The following is a 27451-nucleotide window of genomic DNA, read 5'->3' as shown; positions in this document are numbered from 1 at the left end:
ACTTGTCAGGGATAATTGGGAGCCTTGACGTACAGTACATGCAAAACAATTACAAGAAACATTCGAAGAACGATCGCCGTGTATAAAACACAGTAGCCAGATGAAAACTAAAAGTGTAGCAAACCTTATGGTAGATTCACTAATTAAAAATGGGCAAAAGAATTTATGAAAATATATACGTAATGATAACGGGTCCATTTGGACCCACGAGGTCGCATTAAAGATATGACCTCTAAGCGAGTAAACTTGTTTACACTGGACGAATGAGCGTACGAACTGACATTCAAAAATCCGTTTTTCGGCACGTTGAAGCCATGCAATGTGTAAATTCATTGAAATCTCTATTTCGAGTTTTTTTCTACAATCATCATGTTTTCTTCTCTTCTATCGCTACTTGAAAGTACAAATGAGTGTACATGTGTTGCAGCGTTTTCGGAAATTCCTCCTCCAGTCCTTTTAGGATTTATAATAACTTTTCTTACCATGGTGTAATGTTGTCTTTGGCCGCTTATTTACGTTATATAACAGGTATTTAAGCCAGTTGTTTTCTTTATTATTGATCAAGTCAAGCATGAACCAAAGAACAGCCCAGAGGCGTTTTGGAAGCGGATGGTCAACTTGGCGGTGCCAACTGGGGGCGGAGGGGCGTGACTTTTTCTTAAGGCAAATTTTACAAACTTTTCACACCGTTATTTTTCAAGATATCAGATTGAAATTTTGCATAGGGATTGTGTGTGCCTTTGAGTATTTCTCACTTTCTTTTGAGATCTTTCGTTAACCCGGGCCCGAGGGGCGTAACTATTCTGAGGGGATAATTTTTCAGAGAAATTTCCGTTTTTTTTTTTGTTTTTTTTTTAATTTCCCTGTTCAGGTGTATGATACGGACATGCTGTATCATTGGAAAGGGTTCGTTATACTGTAGAAAATGGAGTTTGAACCATGACATTAGATCAAACAGTAATGACGCATTGAATTTTTATAATATATATATGGATCACCTTAAGACTTTCAATTTTTTCCGCCCTTTGTTTTCATAATAGAAGATTGAAGTTTAGCACACGCATTGTGTACTGCATATTTTTCAAGAGCTTTACAGATCCCTCGTAAACCCAGGCCCAGGCCAGAGGGACGCAAAAATTTTGATTTTTTTTTCGTAAAAAAAAAAACCCTTCGTTTTCCTTTATTTTCCCGTTTTTAGTGTATAATACGCACAAGCGAGTGGTACCGTTCGGAAGTATCCTCTATGTTGAAAGAAACGAAGTATGAAACATGATACCACGATAAATAGTAAGGAAGCAGTAGGTGTTTGACTGAAAGACTAAAATTTACCTCAAAAAGTGAAAATCGTAAAAGTGCTTGAACGGAAAAGTGGGGCAATTTAATTAATATTCAAATTCCATGTTTTATATTCATTTAACCTTTTTCTATTAATGCGAAGAACGACCACTTCTGCTATTACAATATACATTATTTAATTTATCCTGGAAATAATCGACATTGTCATAAATATCATCCCTGTTTCGATACTCAGTACTTGCAAATTAGGTATTATTACATAAAAAGAAAAAATATAAAATTGTTTATATTGAATTAACATCTTTTCTTTGGAGTTCAAAAAATTTGTGTTTATCCACTTTAATATAGAAACAAGGCAGATATAATTTTCACATGTTGTTATGTTGCAAGTTAATCACGGATACTAATTTATTGATGTTCTTTTTCTTGCCAGAGATGCATAGTGATTAATTTACAGGTGATTTCTATGTTTTCTTGTTGTAATTAATAGAACAAGAATTATTCCATTTTCCTTTGTAGTGATTAATTTACAATTTTAAAAAAATTCTAATAGCAGGTGAGTCATGTTGACTAATTGGCAAGTATTCAGATTGTTTTATTGTGCAGCTGAATCATGTTGACTGCTGAGGAGAGGTTAGAAGCCATTCTATTGTTTAATCATGAAGGTTATAGCAATAGGGACATCGCAACGGAACGCAATCGATAGCATCTGAATCATGAGCCAATAGCGCGTATTATTGTTGGTAGGTTGCTAGAAAAATACAAAACGACTGGTAATGGAGCATGCTCCCCGGTCTGGACGATGAAGTCCATCACAAATGGTGTGATAAGTGGTCTTCGTGAAGGAGTATTCGAGCCCGCAGAAATCAAAAGGCCACTTGGGGCTAGAGTTAGACGTTCCCCAAACAACCACTCGTCAGATCTTTAGAAGGAATGATCATCACCGTTCTACATTGCATTACCACACCATTTGGCAGAAGAGGGTCCTAAAAGTCGACTGGAAATGTGAGAGTAGTGTCTGAAGAAGATAGCGGGTGACGTGGATCGTTTAAAGCACTATAATATTCTGCGATAAAGCAAATTTTTGAGTTAACAGATAGCTAAATCGGCAAAATATGCGTTACCGATCTGACTAGAATCCGTATTAGTTTCACTAAGTAGCTCTATTGCCTATGGAACGCGGAGGTTCAATGCCGCGTTCATAAAGCTCTCCATTGTCTTATATCCTTGACCAACTGAATCCAGTTTCTACTTTGTCTTCCTATTTCTGCGAGATCTATCTTATTTTTAATATTGTCTTTCCATCTGCACCTGGTCTTCCTAATAGTAGTTTTCCGATTGTATTTCCAATTAAACTTTGAAAGCCTTTCTTTCATTCTGGCTACATGACCTGCTCATCTGAGCCTCCTAGACTTGATGACCCATATAATTGTTTGCTTATATGAAACAGTAAGATGTTGAAATTATCATTGCTTGGCATATCGTTGGCTCCTATTGTTTTGATGACGTTATTACTAACGAAACATATCTTGCAATGTGGGAAACTCATTTATCCCAGACCTTAGACCTGGACATAATTGGTTTATGTTCGTATTTGTTTATGCAAAACGGAGAGCACCATCACATAATGGCTTGGAGATACGTCAGTGGTTTGAAAAAAATTCCCGTCAGTAGTTAGTCGCAGGCGAACTGGAAATGGGCTCCCAGATCCCAGGTTCTGAAATTCAATGTGAGACTATTTGAAAGCCAACGTATAGAGTGTAAAAATCGAAAGCAAACAGCATCGGATTTATTTATTTCTTTCCTTAAAACGTGGTTCGGCTATTAAATTGACCAAGTGGAATTTCAGTTAAAGTAGAAGTCGTACGAAGCGAATATTGCTCTGAAGTATTTTATGAACAGACTTAATAAATCCACTTCTCGACACGAATGCAAAGGTTTCGATATTTTACTGGACCCTCTGTTATACTAATAGTAAGTATTGTGTGATAGGAAGTGAATCGAAGGAATGTAAATGTAAAGTTACTTGCTAAAAAAAAATAACGTTAACATGACAAGGCACCGAAGGGATTCGAACCCTCGATCTCCTGTTTACTAGACAGGCGCTTTAACCAACTAAGCCACGGCGCCACGTTCGAAACTATCTGTGCATAATTATTTGTCCGACTAGTACTATAGTAAATAGCTACTTTCTACTTCCTGGCCCTACATTGTATAACAGTAGCCAAACCCAATTACTCGTTTCAGTTAATTAATTTGTTTTAGATACGATTTTGAAAACCTAGTCATCTTATAATTAATATGAAGAAATTCTGAAAAGTTTCTGGCTTTGCTTGAAAGAAGTAGACCTACTGAAATGATATTACACAGTTATTCAACATATTCCCCCCAATGAGATCAATTGCTCATGCATGCAAAAAAGTAGAGAAAAACGATTCTTATTGTAAACTCAAAAATTAGTGCTGTAAGCCCTATCATAACTACATTATTTCTTGGGATTAAATTAATACTCAAGTATATTGACATCAATCTTTTCATCAAGATGCTAGCAAGAACAAGATTTGTAATGAAATATAGCAAAATTACGATCAATTTTTAAACTTAAAGTTTTGGTTCATTATCTATATTATAAAAGAGAACGTACAAATCCTTTGTTCCCTCATCACGCTAATACGGCTGAACCAATTTCTTTTACTTTTGGGGGGTTATTAGGATTTGGACCCTAGATGGTTTTTATCATATCACTTTAATTTTTAATTACCAGTGTCTTGAGATAATTGACCATTCAAGTGTCCATACGTACAAATCCTTTGTTAGTTCATCATAGGTATAAAAATAAACGTATTTATATGCAACCCGCATGACCGTGTCACTCGGCGGGTTAACATAAATGACAGGCGATATAATGTTAACATTTACTGCAAGCATATTTCACGGGTATTAAACACATGAGATATGGAGTTGTGCATTTAAATTTTCATTTCAACCCAGCGAAGCGGGTAATATATGCTAGTATATTATGCAAAGATAGGACACATATTAATCACATGCTTGAGGATAAATTTTCATTCTTAGTTTTCTAGAAAAAAGTCGAAAAAAACGAATTTGTATGGCGACAATAAGCATGTTCATACCCAGTAATTTTAAAATATTATGAGCGGTTAACGAAATTTCAAAAATACAATGTAAGATATATTAGAATAGATGAACCTTATTGAGGTAGACAAAATGGGTTAAGTGCTGTATCGATGGACCAATTTTAGGAAATTTATCAGGTCAATTAGATAATTTATTTAAGTTTGTGAGGAAGAATGAGTGAAAGTCAGGAAATTTGGGTATCAGGAAATTTGTAAGCATTTAAAGGTATGTCTCCCCTGTTACAGTGTTTTCATCTTAGGAAAACAGGCTTATGAGTTGGTCCATTGATACGGCACACGACATATTCACTTTCGGGCTGTCTCTTTCGTACGTGTCATATTCATGAGGGTTTTTAGTTCGTCAAACAAGACAATTGTGCTTGTTTACCCTCCCTGAAACATGATAAGTTGCCTCATCTGAGAACATGAGTAACTGCAGAAGTTCCCTGTCATCATCCAGTTGTTTCAGCATTAGTTCACAAAACTATAGTCTCGTGTCTTGATCTTCTTCTGTCAGTTCACGAACAAATTTAATCTTGCACGGTGTGGCCTTCAAATGTGGCTTTCAAATGTCATTATCTTGAGCGTTGTTGACTGAGGCATTCCCAACTCCAGCGACCGCCGTGGAATCGATTTTCTTGGACTTCCCTGCAGGCTGTCGGCAGCTAGAGCCGGTAGCCAGCCACTTACTGTTACAGTACTTTATACTCCTGACATCAGGAGGTACTTTTTCGGATACTCGCCTGAAGTTTCACTGCACAAACATGCCTGATTTCAGTTCTGCATGCCAACAAACACACTGTTCTTTCTCTTGTGTTTTCGCCATTTACATGACCTTTGCTGTCACCAGTGCTGCCAATCTCATTATTGTGATAGTGTATTCAACCAAAACTTCCAGATCATCGCACAATTTACAATGTATTCCACGGCAAATATTATTTTTAGAAAAGTTATAAGCATTTGTTTTACAGCAACGACTTTTTAACAGCCCTGTATAGAATTAAGCAAGACTTGTGCTTGTGCTGAAGCAAAGTTTAAAAGTTGATTGAAATTTTCCTGTATCTCATTAAAAATCTTGTGCCTTGCTAGTGTCATGATGAAAACCTTGATGTGACTATATTTGGGTATTAGTTTCATCTGAAGAAATGATGTGGTTATCATACAGCACTAATTTTTCAGTTCACAATAAAAATAGTTTATCTGTACTTTTTGGAAAAGTATACGCATGAGCATTTACACATACCCATATAATTTTGTTCAGCTTTATTAGATCTATCTATTGATGTGTACTTCATCAATTCTTATTTTATTTTATTTATTTCGTTTTCTCATTTAAACCTTGTTCATGAAAGCAGCAATCAATAAGGTTTTACCTCTGATGGTTAATTAATATTTACGTAAAATAAGAATGTTGCTGTCAAGAACTAATGTTAGCTTATGAATGGAAAGCGGAACATTTATCTACTCAAAATCTGATACTCGAGTGATTCACACTTCACGTAATGCTCTTTCAAAGTGAAATAGAGTTATTCGGTCTCACTACCCTTTCTATTATTAATTTCTTTCTATTATAAGGGTGTAAGTATGATGACTCAGCAATTTATTATCTTATAATAAGTCAGAGAAAACATTTCCTTAAAAGAACTGACTTGGAGATAAAACAATATAGATAATCAACAATTAGGAAATATTAGTTAGAGTTGTTTCCGTAGTGTAGTGGTTATCACATGCACCTCACACGCGCAAGGTCCCCGGTTCGATCCCGGGGGAAACAAGCAACTATTTTAAACTTTATAATCTCCATAGTATCCACGTAGGGATATAGAAATGTTATATGTAACTTATTGTGATATATAAGGGAGTATTTAGAAAGTATGTCTTTATCTAAAAAGTCAAATGTATGATGTTGAAAAAAGTAACTTATTGCATTTTAGTCTCTCTGCATCCTCCAAATTACTCCACTTATTGCTATACTTCAGAGATGAATACTTCAATAATGTTTCTTAAGGCTCTTAGTAATATTTAATAACATTTTGAATTACAGTGAGTAACTTAAGACAGGGAAGAGTATCAAAAATGTTGAAACTGAGCCAGATATTCTCTACAAAACGCTAGTAATGTAGTGTATTACGCTATTAATATATAAAATGATGGAGTGGATTAATATTTGGAAATAATGTGTTTCTTAATTAGAAAAGTAGAGGTTCATACAATAGGTTATTTTTGTGACATGAAAAGATGTACATTTAGTTACATTAACTTTTAAAACAACTCAGTTATCTAATGCTTACATTTAATAATAAAAATAGCATATCTTCATTTAGTAAGTGAACTCCATTGTTTTATTCAATTTCATTTAGTTTCTAAATAGAAGTAATTTCCTTTCAAGTATTTAGCAGCATCATGTTAGTAACTGTATAATGTTAATTCTATAACATAATATATATTTTAAAGGAATATTTCCGTCTGAAGATGTAATCCTAGTTAAGCAAAAATAATTAGCCTAAAATCTTATTGAACGAAAATGTATAAAAGTCTCAAAAGCATTAAATATTACATACTACCAATAGTCACATAGTACTGAGCGAAGGTTTAAAAAACAATACATTGTAACATTTCTTTTTTATTTTCACTGTACCATGCATGTCTTAAGTTGCATTTTTAACAGAAATTGATAAATTTCCTTTTATAACTATTTAGTTTGTTGCAGGTTCATCAAAAAAATCTATACTGATTTTTTTGTCTTAAATTATTAATGATTGCATTAAAACATGTTTCACAGTACAAAGCTGTTTCTTTGTACCAAAAAAAAAAAAAACTATAACTGTGAGTAGCACGTTAAACATATAATTCCCTATAATGTTTGGTAGTTTCCTTAATTGTTCAATATTCAGGAACAGTCAAATTAGAAATATTATGCATAACAGTTAGTGTCATTATTAGTAGTATGTGTTATTGAAATGAAATCTTTAAGTTTTACGTCCCACGATTATGCCGGTTAGGCTAATGGAGACGGTGATGATGAGAGATGAATGAAATGGTGGAATGAAGAAAGTGGGAGGAAACGGCAGAACCCCGAGAAAACCCACGAGCACGGTGTTTGTCCACTACAAATTTCACTTGACGGAGTCTGGGATCGAACCCGGAACCCCAAGCACCAGAGATGAACGCTCTCCCACTGAGCCACCGCGCCCCCCATTAGTATGTGTTATTGTTAAGATAGTAAAAACGTACAGCTTATTACTGAATAGGGGATTCATTTTTACATATACAGTACATAAGGACATGTACAGCCTTTTTTCTACGGAGTAAAAACCGCGAATTATTATCGGTAACGCACGATATACTTTTAGCGCCATAAAATCAATTTTCCTTTCTTATTTTCACGGAAACTGCATATGGGAATTTGACATCCAGTGTGACATTTTGTTCAAGCTGTATATGACTTTTCGAGGCACATATATATCAGCTATCGAGTCAATATATATCTACTATCGAGTCATATATATATTAGCTATTAACACACAGGTATATCAGCTATCGAGTCACATATATACACGTATCAAGTCTATATATATTAGCTACCGAGTCACATACATATCAGCTATCGAGTCTCATAAAAACGGCTCAGGAATCATATATATATCAGCTATCAAGTCATATATATATATATATATATATATATATATATATATATATATATATATATATATCATCTATCGAGTCACATATACATATCAGCTATCGAGTCACATATATACAGATATCGAGTCACACATATATACCAGCTATTGACTCACATATATATCAGCTATCAAGTCATATATATCAGCTATCGAGTCACATATATATAGCTATCGAGTTACATATATTAGCTATCAACACACAGATATATGAGCTATCGAGTCACGTATGTACAGCTATCGATCACATATATATCAGCTATTTATCACATATATGCCTGCTATCAAGTCACGTGTATATCAGCTATTGAATCATATACATATCAGTAACCGAGTCAAGCATAAAGCTTTTAATAAAACGATAAGTTGTAATTTGAAAATGTCTAATGTTAATTTAATGTTAATTTGAAGTGATCTATATGTATTGATCGCTTCAACTTTTGAAAAAAGAACTTTCATATTTAAAATAAAATGTTCACTAGTTCTGGCGATAAATTATAAATATAAATGTTTAAGGTATGTCTGTAATAACTATTGGAAGAAGTATAAATTAACCTTATTTTTATACACACAATTCACATATATTCAGTTACACAACTTTACAAAACAAATTGACTCGCTTTCCTTACTTCAAAACTGCCTTCTCCAGCTTCAGGTTTAATAGAAATTGTTTAAATACTGTATTAAGAACTGTTAACATGCGTACTGGTTTCAAACACTGAATGTGACATTGGTTAGTATACATGAAACATATAGCATGTATTAATAAGACAATTGCCACATTTTGAAAATCACTACATACGAGTGAAAATCACTACTACACTACATACCTAAAATTATCATTATTGTACGAATTAAGATCGTGGTATTTGACGTGGTTAGAATTTTCGATAAACATGAATACGATACTCACTTTTCTCTCTCCATTTCTATATAATTCGTCTTTCTTTCTCTCTCGTTTACCCAGCTGCACCACTGCACCACGACGAAACACAAGCCATCCAAAACTTACATCCTGTCGCAACCAGAGCTGGGAAGCGGTGGACAAGGATATAAGTACCGTAATATATATATATATATATATATATATATATATATATATATATATATATATATATATATATGTGTGTGTGTGTGTGTGTGTGTGTGCGTGTGACTGAACTATACACAAACAACATGTTAAAAACTAACCTCATGAGAAAATGACACAACTTGGATTGAAATGTATAGTATATGTAATGACACTTTGTATGAATTATAATGCATATAGAATAACATTGAACATACAAATAAAGGAATCCCTACTTTTAACATTTACGGCCATTTTTGGTGACGTGGTGGTAATTCGGTGTTATCATACTTACAATAATCTTCGACCGGTCAACTCGTTCAGGGTCGTTGTGGTCCTGGTGTTGAGTCCCAACTAATCACAAAGATTCCAAAATAAGCTCCACAAATGGTGGTCTAGTTTGTCCATCGAAATTTCACTTCCAGATACTTCAAGCAATGTCACATTATGCAGTACTCGGAGGCTTACATGTCCATCGGGATTTATGAAATTATTGTAGTTACCAGTGCGCACAATAAACTAGTTCGTTAAAACTGATTTAAAAGCCCACTTTACGTTCGAATGTATCTATATTGTATAGTTGGCAATACGTATTTAAACTTCAAAATACTCAACCCAAACAGGGGAATTCAATTCACACACAAAAAAAATGTAGAACAACTTCGAACAGCGCGGACTCCAAAGGTCCAACTCCAATTTACACAAGCGCGCGAATGAATTCGTTCGTCCAATGAGCTTCCGCATACAGCAAAGCGTGGGCGGAAGGAAAGAGTCCCGAAAATCCAGATTGAAGGGTCAATCACTAAGAATGTAGACTTATGCGAACAGCCTCCCTGTTTCTTAACCATATATGGTCGCAGAATTGGAACTAAACGCACCAACACATAAATGGGCATACCAAACTTGTGAGAGAGCGGCTTCGAGATCTTTCTTTCATATACGAGGCTTGGTCAATTAACTTCAAAATTGACACTGTCTTTTTCATTTTGATTAAATGCGATAGATGGGCTTGGGGGCCGGTGACAGTCACAGAAACGCTTGGATATCACAAGTTGAGTGCAAGGTGGGCCCCGAAATTGCAAACAGACCAACACAGAGCAACGAATGTGCAGTGCCCAACAGTTTTTGGCTCGCTATCGAAAAAGTTTAAGCAATCGCCGCACTCGAGTTGTAAACTGATAGCTACCATCTTTTGGGACGACAAGGGCGTCCTGTTGGTTGATTTCTTGGAACGTGGGACAACAGTTACAGCTGACGTGTACTGCGATATGTTCACCAAACTACGACGTGCGATTCAAAATCGACGCCACACGAAACTGTCGTCCGAAATCATCCTCGTTCACGACAACGTGCGTTCTCATACCGCTGCAGTCATCGAGAAGAAGATTCAAGATTAAGACCTGTTTGACCACCCCTCATACAGTCTTGACATTGTCCTCAACGATTACTTACACTTCTTGCATTTGAAACGGTGGCTTGGTGGACAATGAGGATCTCAAGACTGCCGTTGTCAACTGGTTCCAATCCCAGGTGACAAACTTCTATTCAGACGGTTTACGGGAGATAGTGCAGCATTACGAAAAGTGTTTGGAACGGCATGGTGATTATGTGGAATCCATAAATAAGTAAAATCATTTAAAAATCCAAGGAAAATGATCCTAAATTTCTTAAAGAAATATTGTATAGAAATTTTCCAAGAAATCTCTCTTCGCAAACATATATATATGTGTTTGAATGCGTGTGTGCAACTGACTTCGATCAAATCTCCCAGCCGTTTTTATATGGCGAAGAGAAAGAAGAATTGCTTCACAGAGCATTTCAGTAAAAATTCTGATCGCTAAGTTTAGCCATTGTATCAGTTGGTTGCGTCTCAAGTCAAAACCGGGATTTTCCCTTTGGAGAAGCAACACAAGAGGTTGGCGACAAAATCAAGTCAGTCTATTCAAGAGACTCGGTTAGGCAAGGGTGCGCCTCGCACCTGTCGTGGGTCCTGTATGTAGAGTAAGCTTTTACGCCGGCTCGCACCAGCACGTGGACACAAGTTTAGTTTTCGGAATGTCGTTCCTAAAAGGTTTTAGAATTACGAAACGGGCCTTGCAGCTGAATTTACTCGTTCGTAACTGAACGTGTTGTGGCGACCGAACAAAGAAAGAAACGCTAGTGAGTCAATTTTAAGACGATCTAGTTGTTAGTGAATTTCAGCACAAGCAACGTTTTAAGGCATACCCAAACGATATCCCTGTTGTGAGCAGCATAGCTGTTGGATGTTTTCTTTCGTATGGCAAATGAACTACTGGATTGGATTTGGGAACCAGATTCCTGATAAAAGGATAACCCAGAAGAGGAAACTACGGATAACTTAATCCCCACCCTCCTTGTGCAGTGCAGTGATGTTTGGCGGAAAGCGAGCGTTATATAATTATCCCCTATTCTCATCCCATGCCGCTATCGCAAGCTGTAAGTAAAATTGAGAAAGAATAATTCTTATAAATCCAGAAGGCCATCTGATTGAAGTAAATGGATTCGAGAAAATTAAAGTTAAAATAGTTTAATATTTGTTATTGGGTTATTAAATATATAATTTACTTGTAGTTTGTTTATTGTATATTGCTTTTTAATCACAATACGTAGTACTTGCAATTTTAATCTCACATTTAATTCTTAGCCGTAATCGCTCGTAGCTTTACAGTGTGTTTGTTGTAACGGTTCACAGATTATTTGTTTTAATTTGTTTTATTCATTAATCTTTACGGCAAGCACTCTCCTCTTCTATCTTTCCAGCGGTCAGTGGAGACGGAGACTACTTGTATGGTTTATAATTACCTTTTGTGGGCGCTGGAAGCCACGAAACCGGAGTTCGGAGCAAGCTAAACAAAAGAAAGAGAGAGAGAAATAAGTCGTCTGTTAGCAATCCAAAATCCAAGTCGTCTTATTCGCGATAAACTCACAAAGGTCGGTCATAGAATAATTGTCATATATGTCATAATTGAGTGAAAGTACTAGACCCTACATATTCAAGAAGAAAGTAAAATATCGTTACCCATACAGCGTCGGACTGGCCTGTCGACCCGCGGGCCGGTGCGCCCTCCTCAATGAATGGTTTACACCCCCTACCAGCAACGGCTTTTGGGTCGGAGATAGTGAAGTGTCACTTGATAGTTTTTCTGAATATTAAATTGAAGAGACTAAGTAACCTCTCTCTGTGAGTATTCAAAATCTTCGATTGTATCATATTCAACTATTTAATTTGGATTCCAGGTACAGATTTATATACTTTTTTTTTTTTTTTTTTTTTACATATTTGGTTCTATAGCAATGTTCTGCATATTTCAAGTTAGTAGCACTGTGATCCCGGATGCGTAGGCCTAAATCAAAAATATTAGTTAAAACATTTATTCTCAAATGTAAAAGTATAAACTGTCCTTCTGACAATTTTGATGATTCGGTAAGGTATCTTGATTCGACAAATTTCCAACCCTGGTAGTTATTATTGGATAGCTAACACTTCGCTGCGCACGCTGCGTTTTGGTGTTGAAGAAGGTAAGATTAATACTGTACAAAAGCTGTACCAAGCTGTTTGGCTTATCTTGGTTTTCAGGATTTGTGATTTTTTTAAGCTCATGGAGGCAATGAATTCATGGTGAAATTCAAGGCGAAAATGTAGTAATATCTGAAGAAAGGTAGATCATTAGCCCTGTATCTTTCTCTAAATTACTACAGGAAACACAAACATTTCTCAAAGAGTCCTAAAAACTCCTTCTATGTATATACAACAGACCTTTAGTGCATGTCTTGTTGTTACGGTTAGGTGAAACAATAAAAGTTATACTATTGTACGTATATTTGGTCGCTTTCATTATTGGACAGAAGGTACAGCTGCTACAGAGAGGATATCGGAGCCTATCTTCGTTAAACTTATGAGTACACTCTTCCTTATTGGTAACTCCAATGAACTCAATCTAAAAGTTCGCAATGATGCTCTTTCATTGTTAAAGACGCTTGTCTGCTACGAAACAAACTTAGTGGCCATGATGTTTTTACCAATATTTCAAATTATTAGTCCGCTCTCAGATTACCTTCAAACCAAGACTCTTTATTATGTCCAAGCTTGAAAATTTATTTCCACTGTACAGGATGGTTTAAATAAAGCAAAGAATAAATTTGATAAAGTTAATCTGGCAGCAAAGACTTGTAAGGGTGTACTGTCAGAAAAGATCAATGATAGAGTAGAAAAGTGTCCTTTACTTGAAAATCCTTCTATTAAAACAGAGCTCCCGAAAAGAAGAGTAGGCCTACCTAAGGTTAAAAACAAAAAATGAATGGTGAATTGGCATCTCATAAAATCGTAGGGAATACAGAAGAGGAAAGCTTCAGATTGTGTTTTTTCAATATTGTCCTTGACAAAATCACCAACCGGTTTTCGAAACACAAAAACCTTTATCTACACTAGACGTGTTTTGATCCAAGGCTGTTTTCTGGTTTAAAAGACGAACTACTCTCAATGATCAAAATCTGTGAGTTAATTCCCAGCATAGATAGAGGGAAACTTATCGAAGAACTAAAATCATCTACAGAGTTCTGGTCCAAGATATCGCAAGGAGGTGTTCACAGAGCGAGTGTAATAGTGAAGAATTACCTAACAAGTATGAAGAAGAAACAGAGTGGGATGATATTGAACCAGCGATGCAGCAAATCAAATTAAAGAAACCTTGCCAGTCTTGCTTTACGTGTGCGTTTAAAATTATATATGGATGTCGCATGTATTTCTTAGGTTGCACAGAGATCTTTAAAGTGAACAAATTCCTCCTTACGATCCCTCTCATACCAGTAAGTTGTGAACGAGCGTTTTCCAAACTCAAGATTATTAAATCTAGACTAAGGGCGAATTTCGGCCAAATCTTGAATTGTGGAACGGGAGCAACAGTTATTTATCCGAAGCCTAACTAACATATTAACCTACATATACAGAGTGTTCAGAAAATCAGGATTTTCAGTTGACAAGCTTTCTTCCTGCACGACTATGTTTATCATCCTAGTGACTTTAACCATTATATAAGTGTGTTCTGACATCCATTTGCTGCGACTAGTAAGAACTAGACCGATATTAGAAACTTTTCTATAATAGCACCCTTTGACGTGCGAACTTCACAAAATATACTACGGACATTCCTGTAAGTGACGTAGTTATAACTACTAATTACAACCACCAGATTCTCAACAGCCTCTTCTTTGAGGGAGATGAAGCAATGTATACGGATTCTGCTTAGGCTACGGGACAAATTGTTAGTGCTTCAATTTTAACTTTCTTTGTGTGATAGTGTTCTATACAGTGTTCTATCAGTGACTAGTGCTTTTAACTTTTATTTTGTTTCTGTTTCCATTGCAATCAACAGAAATACTATATCCGAATTTCTTTTAATTCGGGTTCGCTGTCTACGTGAGACAATCATTTATTTTCAATTTCAGATACCGAATCGAAAGAGTTACTTCAAATGTAGACCCTACAAGTTAATTTGTGCATTCATTCAAATCTTCCAACATAATTTTCTTTTTTATGCATTTTAAATTATATATTTTATATCATGTTCAATAGAAAGGTTCGCTATGCTTGTTCATAATCTACTCCTATTCATCTTTAATTCAATAATGCAAGTAAATATACCTTTTTTCGTCATTAAATATACAGTCTTAAATTCCGGCAATATTGGAAAGCTCAAAGGAATAAACACGCTACTTACTTCTCGTTTATTGTGTAGTATAAGATAGTATATTTACCTGATAGATGTGAATTTCAAAGCAAGTATAACAGTTGAAACGAAGCAAATAATAAAGAAAATTTCAACACAGGCAATCTAACATACAAACTCAAAACAACAATTATTTCATCCAATTTTTAAAATCATGTCTCGATTAACAAATCTAAGATGAAGTTTCTTTTTAAAACTAAACCATTTTGTTCATAATCGTAGGTAACGTTATTTTCCGTAGAACGTAAATAAATTCTAGTATTAACAGAGAGTTTTCAATTGCTACATTTGCATTTAGAATTTTGTTGCTGATGATTGGTAATCATACGATGTGTTTAATTTTCTCATTCATATCAGGAGACAAATCGATTGTATTTAACTTAGGATAACTTTCGAAAGTCGAAACATTACTTAAACAGATAAAACTGCTCTAGAGATTCTCAAAATCAACCTACTTCAAAATTTCAATGCATCGGCCGGGAATCCAACCCGGGCCACCCGCGTGGCAGGCGAGCATTCTACCACTGAACCACCGATGCCCATATATACAATTAAGAAACTTTTATCATTCAAAAGAATATGTTTTTTAATTAACATATTTATTACGTAGAGAGTGCGAAGTTGATCATCTTCGAACATACTATTTATAACTTGTTAAACAACGAACTTCGAATTTGTTCCGTACTTAGTCTTCGATTTTTTTTTCGTCTAGTAAACCATCGCAATGATTCCAAATTCATACAAAATTTCTTTAATTTTCAAGTATTTTATGTCTTCGACATTGTGAAGCGGATAACATTCTCGTTCCTTCAATATGCAGTTCAAGTTAAGTACACGTAAATGTTCCTTCATCTCTGCATTCTACAATTTCAGATGTTCTAACAGTGGATTTTTCATTTTAGAGATTACACTTTTCTAATACGACAAAATGGACTACGTTCTTGTAGTTTATGCAATAAATGTTGCAGCTTTCTTTATTCCAAAACATAAAAAACTAACCATTAGACCCTTATTTCATGCTATATAGAATTAATAAGAATCTGTAACATCTTTTCATAGAGAAGATACATTTTCAATTAATATAATATATTTGATAATTCAAATATTGTAGCAGTAGTTTTAAGCCTGATTATTTATTTCTGTCTGGTACAGTCAAATTCTTTAATTTGAAAACGAAAAATTATATATTAGAAAATTCACAAACTGGCTCTTACAGTGCAACTATTCACGGAAATTAACAGTGCTCACATTTTCTCAGTTCTTACTAATTTTCAACTCAAGTTTCCAATACGAATAAAAGTATTCCTCCTTGCAGTGCTTAATTATTTAAATATGATGTCCCAACTTAAATTCATGTGGATTGTTAGCCAGCTCTTATTTTCATGCTTCTCTTTACGGATACGAAGCAAATTCACTTTAGGATTGAGCCGAGAGGAGTAATCTCTCTTGTTCTCAATACTTTCAACAAGGATATTATCCTCATTGCCACCAACGTAATGTGACTTCCTTTAGTTCTAATTTTCTCTCTACATGAGACAAAAATACAGTTTCAACTTCAAATATCCAATGAAAAGATTTTCAAATGTAGACCCACCAAAATAATTTTATTATTTGTTCAAATTTTCAACCATAATTTGTTCTTTCATATATTTTAAAAGGACACATTTTATATCTTGCTCCAGAGAAAAGATTTTGCTTTTTTTATTCAGAAAAAGATCATTTCCATTCTCTTCAACTCTAGATCAATAGTACGAGGAAAAATAATTGTTTACGTTTTTCAGAACACAATCATAGATTCCGGTATTATTTGAAAACCCAAACGAATGAACACGTGAGTTACTTCACGTTCATTGTGTAGTATATGGTGGTATATTTCCTAAAAAATAAGGATTAGAAAATGAATATAGAAGTTGAAACTAAACAAATAATAAAACGATTTCAACGCATGTAATTCACCACACAGGCAAACTACCAGTAAATTAATAAACTTTCTAAAATGATATATCGAATAGCAAAGGTAATATGAAATTTGGTATTAAAAATCTACATTTTGTTAATAGTATTAGGTGGCGTGTGTTTCTGTAGAACATTAATTGAGCTTGATATTTAGAGACTGTTTTCGCTTCTTGTCGTGAATGAAAAGTTGATCATGAAGACACAAATAAGTAATAAGTTGCTAAACCATGAAATTACAAAAATTATTTCATTCTCGCTCTTCGATGTTTTCGTGTAACAAACTAGAGTAATATTTTCAGAATTGTACGTAATCTCTTCATTTTCATGCAGGTTATATCCTCAAAATTTTGTTTCGGATATAATCTTGTTCTCAGAATATGCAGTTCAAGTTAATTAAACCTAACTAGTCGTTCGTTCCTGCATTCCAAAATGATATATGTTCTAACAGCGAAAATTCCTAACTTTACGTACGAGACCTGTCTATTGCGAAGAATCACAAAACGGACTACGTACTAGTAGTTTATCCAATAAATGTTTCAAACTGTTTATTCAAAAGCATATAATAAATAACTAATGGACCCTTACTTCATTCACTCTATATAGAATTAATAAGAATCGGTAACATATTTTCGTAAAGTAGCTTTCTTTCGGGTAATATAATATGTTTGTTAAATCAAATATTGTTGCATATTATTAAGCATGATTAATTATTTGAATTTAGTCCAGTCAAATTCTTTTAATTTTAACACGAAAACTATATATTAAAATATTTTAACACCAAGGTGTCTCAGTGCTAGTATTAACGAGAATTACCGTCGTTCCTTGTATTCCCAGTTGTTACAAACTTTTCAACTCACGTTTCCAATACGAATGAAAGTATTCCTTTTTGCAATGTTTAATATTTATGATACGATACCTGAAATCGAATGTCCTAAACAAAATTAATGTAAATTGTTCTCCAGCTCTTAATTTCCCACTTCTTTTTACGCATAGGACGCAAATTTAATTGACGATCGAGCCATAAGAAAGAATCTCTTTTGTATCCGCTACCTCAAACAAGAATATTGTTTCCATTGCAATCAACAGAAATACTATATCCGAATTTCTTTTAATTCGGGTTCGCTGTCTACGTGAGACAATCATTTATTTTCAATTTCAGATGCCGAATCGAAAGAATTACTTCAAATGTAGACCCTACAATTTAATTTGTGCATTCATTCAAATCTTCCAACATAATTTTCTTTTTTATGCATTTTAAATTATATATTTTATATCATGTTCAATAGAAAGGTTCGCTATGCTTGTTCATAAACTACTCCTATTCATCTTTAATTCAATAATGCAAGTAAATATACCTTTTTTCGTCATTAAATATACAGTCTTAAATTCCGGCAATATTGGAAAGCTCAAAGGAATAAACACGCTACTTACTTCTCGTTTATTGTGTAGTATAAGATAGTATATTTACCTGATAGATGTGAATTTCAAAGCAAGTATAACAGTTCAAACGAAGCAAATAATAAAGAGAACTTCAACACAGGCAATCTAACATACAAACTCAAAACAACAATTAATTCATCCAATTTTTTAAATCATGTCTCGATTAACAAATCTAAGATGAAGTATCTTTTTAAAACTACACCTTTTGTTAATAATCGTAGGTAACGTTATTTTTCGTAGTGCGTAAAAAAATTTTAGTATTGACAGCGAGTTTTCAATTGGTACATTTGCATTTAGAATTTAGTTGCTGATGATTGGTAATCATACAATGTGTTTAATTTTCTCATTCATATCAGGAGACAAATCGATTGTATTTAACTTACAAGGGACATCACCCAATTGTCCGGCTCCGATTTCAATGAAATTTTTATTGCTGATAGAGGACATGTATTCATTACTTGTGATGACAGAAATTTTTGCCATGGTGCATGTTTTCTATTTTTTAATAATTTTTAAAGCTTGTGATGTGGTTAATAGAGATTACTGCAGAAGTCCCTTACTACCCTTTGTAAACAGAGCGTTAATGAAAGAACAACCATGTAGATACGTATAGGGCCTAGAGGAAAGTCGTATGGTACGTATGACCTTGACGGCAGCCATCTTGAAATCCGCCATTTTGAATTAAAGTCAAGTTTTTAAAATCGGAATAGGGTAATATATAATAAGTCCCTTACCCCCGCTTCTAACCCGCGTATTAATGATAATAAGTGGATAAATGTTTCGGTAATACATATTATGCCTAAAGGGAAGTGATACAATAAGGGTATCATTGACGGCAGCCATATTGAAATCCGACATTTTGAATTAAAGTGAAGTTTTGAAAACTGAAAACCATAGCATGTGGCACCAAATTTTAATAGTAAATTTACCCCAAAAGCCAATGGTATGCTTATTTTTGTTCTATAGTTAACCAGTATGAATTTATGACTCTTCTAATGTGCACGAAACGTCCATTATTTGATCTTTCAAACTGGCAACACTTCTAATTTTCACCGCATGTTTTAAGATTCCAACTGGCACTTTGCAAATGTTTCCATGGCTCATGTTTTCTAAATTTATTACATTTTTTAACAGTTGCGATTTGTCAGTTCATGAATAGTGTTGGGATAAGCATCCAGCAATCTTTCTGAATTTTGAAGACTTGTATTGCCTATGTAATTATTAATTTCATAGGCAATGTAATTATTTATTTCCTATGCCTGCCCTTCAAAAACTCGTTTACTGACATGAATCATCGCAAAACGAAAGAACTCCAACTTTGCATTCAGATAATACGGGAGACGTAGCTTGTAATGAATAGTAGATGAGACGAGAAATAAGTTGAAAATTCACTTCAAAAAAGGAAACGAAATATGATTGTTGTGTAAATCAATGGTCTTTTGTTTTGTTTTATATTTATTTGTTTATGGTATATTTATTTATTGATTGATTGATTTTCTATGACAATATTTTAGCTAGTCAGAGAAAAAAGTCATTCGTTTTCTAGCGATTGTTGTCGACGGTTCATGTTTGTAAGATTTATAATCAGTATTGATCGGGAACTCGATTAAGTAACACCTCTTTATAAAGAAGTTATCTGTTTTCATATTTTGTTCATGGTACAAATAGTGTGTTGGGAACATCATATTATGTCTCTGATATTTTCTATCATTGCTGCTGTTCCTTTAAATTTGTAAAGTTGTATTTATTTTTTAAAAAAAATACTTTTTGTCGTTTGCGCAACATGTAGGTTACACTTCATGATAATTTTGAGTTCGTGTTACACCAATTTCTTAAAATTTCATTTGTATTTCTTTACATCACATAGGTCCATAGGTTCCTCATGTACTCTGGGTTAAAATAAATAATTACAGTGCCTGGAAAATTAATAATTACATGGCAAGTCTTCAAAATTCAGAAAGATTGCTGGATGCTTATCCCAACACTATTCATGAACTGACAAATTGCAACTCTTAAAAAATGTAATAAATTTAGAAAACATGAGCCATGGAAACATTTGCAAAGTGTCAGTTGGAATCTTAAAACATGGGATGAAAATTAGAAGTGTTGCCAGTTTGAAAGATCGAATAATGGACGTTTCGTGCACATTAGAAGAGTCATTAATTCATACTGGTTAGCTATAGAACAAAAATAAGCATACCATTGGCTTTTGGGGAAAATTTACTATTAAAATTTGGTGCCACATGCTATAGTTTTCAGTTTTCAAAACTTCACTTTAATTCAAAATGGCGGATTTCAAGATGGCTGCCGCCAATGATACCCTTATCGTATCACTTCCCTCTAGGCATAATATGTATTACTGAAACCTTTATCCACTTATTATCATTAATACGCGGGTTAGAAGCGGGGGTAAGGGACTTACGCACATAGTAAGTATAAACAAATAATATGCCTGTAACGTTTCAACAAATGGGCGCATCTTAAAACTAACTTCAAGATTGTCTTCCTGATTAAATTCTAGCCCGAAATTATGTATCATATTACCCTATTCCGATTTTAAAAGCTTGACTTTAATTCAAAATGGCGGATTTCAAGATGCCTGCCGTCAAGGTCATACGTATCATACGACTTTCCCCTAGACCCTATACGTATCTACATGGTTGTTCTTTCATTAACACTCTGTTTACAAAGGGTAGTAAGGGACTTCTGCAGTAATCTCTATTAACCACATCACAAGCTTTAAAAATTATTAAAAAATAGAAAACATGCACCATGGCAAAAATTTCTGTCATCACAAGTAATGAATACATGTCCTCTATCAGCAATAAAAGTTTCATTGAAATCGGAGCCGGACAATTGAGTGATGTCCCTTGTTAGCATAACTTTCGAAAGTCGAAACATTACTTAAACAGATAAAACTGCTCTAGAGATTCTCAAAATCAACCTACTTCAAAATTTCAATGCATCGGCCGGGAATCGAACCCGGGCCGCCCGCGTGGCAGGTGAGCATTCTACCACTGAACCACCGATGCCCATATATACAATTAAGAAACTTTTATCATTCAAAAGAATATGTTTTTTAATTAACATATTTATACCGTTGAGAGTGCGAAGTTGATTATCTTCGAACATACTATTTATAACTTGTTAAACAACGAACTTCGAATTAGTTCTGTACTTAGTCTTCGATCTTTTTCGTCTAGTAAACCATCGCAATGATTCCAAATTCATACAAAATTTCTTTAATTTTCAAGTATTTTATATCTTCGATATTGTGAAGCGGATAACATTCTCGTTCCTTCAATATGCAGTTCAAGTTAAGTACACGTAAATGTTCCTTCATCTCTGCATTCTACAATTTCAGATGTTCTAACAGTGGATTTTTCATTTTAGAAATTACACTTTTCTAATACGACAAAATGGACTACGTTCTTGTAGTTTATGCAATAAATGTTGCAGCTTTCTTTATTCCAAACGATAAAAAACTAACCATTAGACCATTATTTCATGCTATATAGAATTAATAAGAGTCTGTAACATCTTTTCATAGAGAAGCTACATTTTCAATTAATATAATATATTTGATAATTCAAATATTGTAGCAGTAGTTTTAAGCCTGATTATTTATTTCTGTCTGGTACAGTCAAATTCTTTAATTTGAAAACGAAAAATTATATATTAGAAAATTCACAAACTGGCTCTTACAGTGCAACTATTCACGGAAATTAACAGTGCTCACATTTTCTCAGTTCTTACTAATTTTCAACTCAAGTTTCCAATACGAATAAAAGTATTCCTCCTTGCAGTGCTTAATTATTTAAATATGATGTCCCAACTTAAATTCATGTGGATTGTTAGCCAGCTCTTATTTTCATGCTTCTGTTTACGGATACGAAGCAAATTCACTTTAGGATTGAGCCGAGAGGAGTAATCTCTCTTGTTCTCAATACTTTCAACAAGGATATTATCCTCATTGCCACCAACGATTTTTGACTTCCTTTAGTTCTAATTTTCTCTCTACATGAGACAAAAATACAGTTTCAACTTCAAATATCCAATGAAAAGATTTTCAAATGTAGACCCACCAAAATAATTTTACTATTTGTTCAAATTTTCAACCATAATTTGTTCTTTCATATATTTTAAAAGGACACATTTTATATCTTGCTCCAGAAAAAAGATTTTTTTTTTTCAGAAAAAGAGCATTTCCATTCTCTTCAACTCTAGATCAATAGTACGAGGAAAAATAATTGTTTACGTCTTTCAGAACACAATCATAGATTCCGGTATTATTTGAAAACCCAAACGAATGAACACGTGAGTTACTTCACGTTCATTGTGTAGTATATGGTGGTATCTTCCCTAAAAAATAAGGATTAGAAAATGAATATAGAAGTTGAAACTAAACAAATAATAAAAAAGATTTCAACGCATGTAATTCACCACACAGGCCAAAACTACCAGTAAATTAATAAACTTTCTAAAATGATATATCGAATAGCAAAGCTAATATGAAGTTTGGTATTAAAAATCTACATTTTGTTAATAGTATTAGGTGGCGTGGGTCCTGTAGAACATTAATTGAGCTTGATATTTAGAGACTGTTTTCGCTTCTTGTCGTGAATGAAAAGTTGATCATGAAGACACAAATAAGTAATAAGTTGCTAAACCATGAAATTACAAAAATTGTTTCATACTCGCTCTTCGATGTTTTCGTGTAACAAACTAGCGTAATATTTTCAGAATCGTACGTAATCTCTTCATTTTCATGCAGGTTATATCCTCAAAATTTTGTTTCGGATATAATCTTGTTCTCAGAATATGCAGTTCAAGTTAATTAAACCTAACTAGTCGTTCGTTCCTGCATTCCAAAATGATATATGTTCTAACAGCGAAAATTCCTAACTTTACGTACGAGACCTGTCTATTGCGAAGAATCACAAAACGGACTACGTACTAGTAGTTTATCCAATAAATGTTTCAAACTGTTTATTCAAAAGCATATAATAAATAACTAATGGACCCTTACTTCATTCACTCTATATAGAATTAATAAGAATCGGTAACATATTTTCGTAAAGTAGCTTTCTTTCGGGTAATATAATATGTTTGTTAAATCAAATATTGTTGCATATTATTAAGCATGATTAATTATTTGAATTTAGTCCAGTCAAATTCTTTTAATTTTAACACGAAAACTATATATTAAAATATTTTAACACCAAGGTGTCTCAGTGCTAGTATTAACGAGAATTACCGTCGTTCCTTGTATTCCCAGTTGTTACAAACTTTTCAACTCACGTTTCCAATACGAATGAAAGTATTCCTTTTTGCAATGTTTAATATTTATAATACGATACCTGAAATCGAATGTCCTAAACTAAATTCATGTAAATTGTTCTCCAGCTCTTAATTTCCCACTTCTTTTTACGCATAGGACGCAAATTTACTTGACGATCGAACCATAAGAAAGAATCTCTTTCGTATCCGCTACCTCAAACAAGAATATTGTTTCCATTGCAATCAACAGAAATACTATATCCGAATTTCTTTTAATTCGGGTTCGCTGTCTACGTGATACAATCATTTATTTTCAATTTCAGATGCCGAATCGAAAGAATTACTTCAAATGTAGACCCTACAATTTAATTTGTGCATTCATTCAAATCTTCCAACATAATTTTCTTTTTTATGCATTTTAAATTATATATTTTATATCATGTTCAATAGAAAGGTTCGCTATGCTTGTTCATAAACTACTCCTATTCAACTTTAATTCAATAATGCAAGTAAATATATCTTTTTTCGTCATTAAATATACAGTCTTAAATTCCGGCAATATTGGAAAGCTCAAAGGAATAAACACGCTACTTACTTCTCGTTTATTGTGTAGTATAAGATAGTATATTTACCTGATAGATGTGAATTTCAAAGCAAGTATAACAGTTGAAACGAAGCAAATAAAGAAAACTTCAACACAGGCAATCTAACATACAAACTCAAAACAACAATTAATTCATCCAATTTTTTAAATCATGTCTCGATTAACAAATCTAAGATGAAGTTTCCTTTTAAAACTACACCTTTTGTTAATAATCGTAGGTAACGTTAATTTTCGTAGTGCGGAAACAAATTTTAGTATTGACAGCGAGTTTTCAGTTGCTACATTTGCATTTAGAATTTTGTTGCTGATGATTGGTAATCATACAATGTGTTTAATTTTCTCATTCATATCAGAAGACAAATCGATTGTATTTAACTTACGATAACTTTCGAAAGTCGAAACATTACTTTAACAGATAAAACTGCTCTAGAGATTCTCGAAATCAACCTACTTCAAAATTTCAATGCATCGGCCGGGAATCGAACCCGGGCCGCCCGCGTGGCAGGCGAGCATTCTACCACTTTTTTTTTTACTTGTTTATTGTTAATAATTGATATTACATATCAGCGCAAAATTTAGAAAAACAATAAGACTACAAATTGGTACAGTTGGTAATTACAAAGTGAATATATATAGTAGAGCAAATGACAAGAACTTTACATGTCAATTAGAGTGCATACCCATACAAGAGGTAATTCAGGTAATGCGCAAAGAGCTTTTTCTTTCTTGGTGGTGGTAATTTACCGTATCGTAAACACAGGAGATCTTTGTAGGTGTGATGTGCTTGAGGAGAACTAGGGGACAGAATAAATTCAATGGTAGTAGCTGTGAGCCATACAACAGAGTTGTGCTTCTCATTAGGAAAAAACTTAAAATCAGGAAACAAAAGCATCTGAACAGTAATAGAAGCCATGCTTATTTTACACAAATATTGAACCATTTCTCTATAGGTTTTCCAAACTGAGGTCGATCCGTTGCAGGTGGTGAGACGGTGTTCTAAAATATCAACTTGTCCACAAAGAGAACACTGGTTGTCATCTGTAATATGAAGGTGATGTCGTTTAGCCTTAGTATCTATAATGTTATGAACAGTTCTGTACCATAAAGAGCGGGCTGAGGTTGACACAACAGTAGAGGAAATTGTTCTCCAAATACGTTGCCAATGTGCAGATGGGAATTTTGTAACTATGTGAGGACATTGGCTTGGTTGGTCTTGTAGAAACAAGCTATAGAGAAGGTTCACGCTGTAAGGTAAGGTGTGAAGGCCACGGGCAGACAGGTAGAAATAATTACATATTACATCTTTAAAATACCAAAAGTCGGGAGGAATCTGGGATAAGTTCACAGGTAGTACTCCATCATTGGTAGCTACGAGAGACGAGAGAACGGTCGTGCTGAGTTGATCTCCAATACCTTGAATGTTTTGGAATCCTCGGTAGGAGAATAAAGCTTTCGTTTTACTTGCAACATGGATCAAGTTGAGCCCTCCTGCACCATATGGTAAACATGGAGCTGGATATCGTACTCGAAAAATCATACCTGTCCACACAAACCAGTTACCAATGCTCGTAAACTTCTGAATGTAAAATGTAGGCATAGGCAAAATTTGACTGACGTACCACAACTTGGAAAATGCATATGTATTCACAAAGTAGACACGAGATATTAACGACAGGTGACGAGATGTATGTTGATGTAAAACAGAGCGAACCTTCAGAAAAACATCTTCAAAATTTTTTGCTATACTCTCATCCAAGTTGCAGGAAAAATAAATACCAAGTACTTTCATAACCTTCACTACCTGAGGAAAATTGGTATATGCATTCGTAGAACCATTTCCTAATGGCATAAGTTTAGATTTTAAGCGATTAAGACGTGCTCCTGACTGTTCAGAGTACTTGTGAACGCAATCTTCAACTACTTCTAAATCCTGGGGATCACGAAGGAAAACATGTACGTCATCAGCAAAACTATACACCTTAACAGGAACATTGCAGATAGTAAGGCCTTGGATACGTTGCGCAATGCTGTGTAGGAAGGGACAGATGGAAATTATAAAAAGAGTCATGCTTAATGGGCATCCTTGCCTAACACTGCGTTTGAGTTTTAGAGGTGTAGTCAGGAACCCATTGATTTTTAATTTCGATTGAGCGTCACCATACAGGACACGAATCCAACGGACAAATAAGTCTCCAACGCCCATATGGTTCAATACTGACCACAAATAATTGTGATCTACACGATCAAAGGCTTGGTTAAAAGCTAAGGATAGCAAAGCATGACTAGTAGTGTTAGTCTGAAAATTTGCAATAACATCTCGAACAGTTTCAAGTACATGATATATTTTTTTCACTCCAACTCGTGCATATTGAAATGGTCCAGCGAGAATATCAATATAGTGGGAGAGTCTGTTGTTCAAACAACGAGCAAGCAACTTGTAATCACAATTCAGGAGAGTGATGGGTCGATAATGAGTAACACTTGTAGGGTGTGCTTGCTTAGGGATAAATACTGTGACACCAGGACTTCTATACAGTCTCTGTGGGTTATTACTGAAATATTCATTAACAAGACAGGTCAGTGTTTCACCAATTAGAGGGAAAAACTTGACATACCATTCTGCAGATATGCCATCTAGTCCTGGAGATTTATTTTTCGGAGCAGCGAGAACAGCGTGATGTACATCTTCAATACTAAAAGCTCGAACAAGAGATTGCTGTGCTGCATCATCAAGAATACCAGAAAGTGAAGCAGATAATTCCCCAGACGTTGTAGTAGTGTCTGCAATACTATAGAGTTCTGAGTAGTGCATCCAAAACACATGTTTAATGGAAGCAACATCCTTATGAAGATGTCCGTCGTCATCTATGATTTGATGGATCCATTTTCCTTGGCCTCGTTTGATTTCTTTGAGGACATGATGTAATGATGGCTCTTCATCAGCATCTATTATGGGAACCTTTCTTCTGACCTTGATGCCAGCTACACGGCGGCGATGCAAATTGAGAAGCAAAGCTTGATAGCGCTTAACCTGAGAAAACATAGATAAGTCAGAAACAGCAGCACAGCGAGCTTCTCGCAAACACCTGGTATAAAAGTAAAGCAGATGACGAAGATCTCTGGATTTTTCAGATGAGTACCACCGACAGAAACTTGCAAACCGTGGTTTGAAATAAGTATTCCACCAGTCGCCTACTGTGGGAAAGTATTGTCGTTGCCTAAGCCAGTAACGCCATTTG

The 27451-nt window shown here is 34.4% G+C and overlaps 4 non-coding genes across 4 annotated transcripts; 1 reads left to right on the top strand and 3 right to left on the bottom strand.

Moving 5' to 3' along the window:
- Positions 1 to 3352: 3352 nt before the first annotated feature.
- TRNAT-AGU (transfer RNA threonine (anticodon AGU)) lies at positions 3353 to 3426 on the bottom strand. The gene has a single exon. It is a non-coding gene; the product is annotated as a tRNA-Thr (tRNA).
- A 2708-nt stretch (positions 3427 to 6134) lies between these two features.
- Positions 6135 to 6208, top strand: TRNAV-CAC (transfer RNA valine (anticodon CAC)). Its single transcript has one exon. It is a non-coding gene; the product is annotated as a tRNA-Val (tRNA).
- Positions 6209 to 15400: 9192 nt separating this feature from the next.
- Positions 15401 to 15471, bottom strand: TRNAG-GCC (transfer RNA glycine (anticodon GCC)). The gene has a single exon. It is a non-coding gene; the product is annotated as a tRNA-Gly (tRNA).
- Positions 15472 to 21289: 5818 nt separating this feature from the next.
- Positions 21290 to 21360, bottom strand: TRNAG-GCC (transfer RNA glycine (anticodon GCC)). The gene has a single exon. It is a non-coding gene; the product is annotated as a tRNA-Gly (tRNA).
- Positions 21361 to 27451: the final 6091 nt, after the last annotated feature.

This window comes from Thermobia domestica, unplaced genomic scaffold, assembly GCF_964235325.1.
Source record: "Thermobia domestica unplaced genomic scaffold, izTheDome1.hap1.1 HAP1_SCAFFOLD_151, whole genome shotgun sequence".
Lineage (NCBI taxonomy): Eukaryota > Metazoa > Arthropoda > Insecta > Zygentoma > Lepismatidae > Thermobia > Thermobia domestica.
Note: the sequence above shows the minus strand (reverse complement) of the source record. Positions and strands in the feature narration are given on the sequence as shown.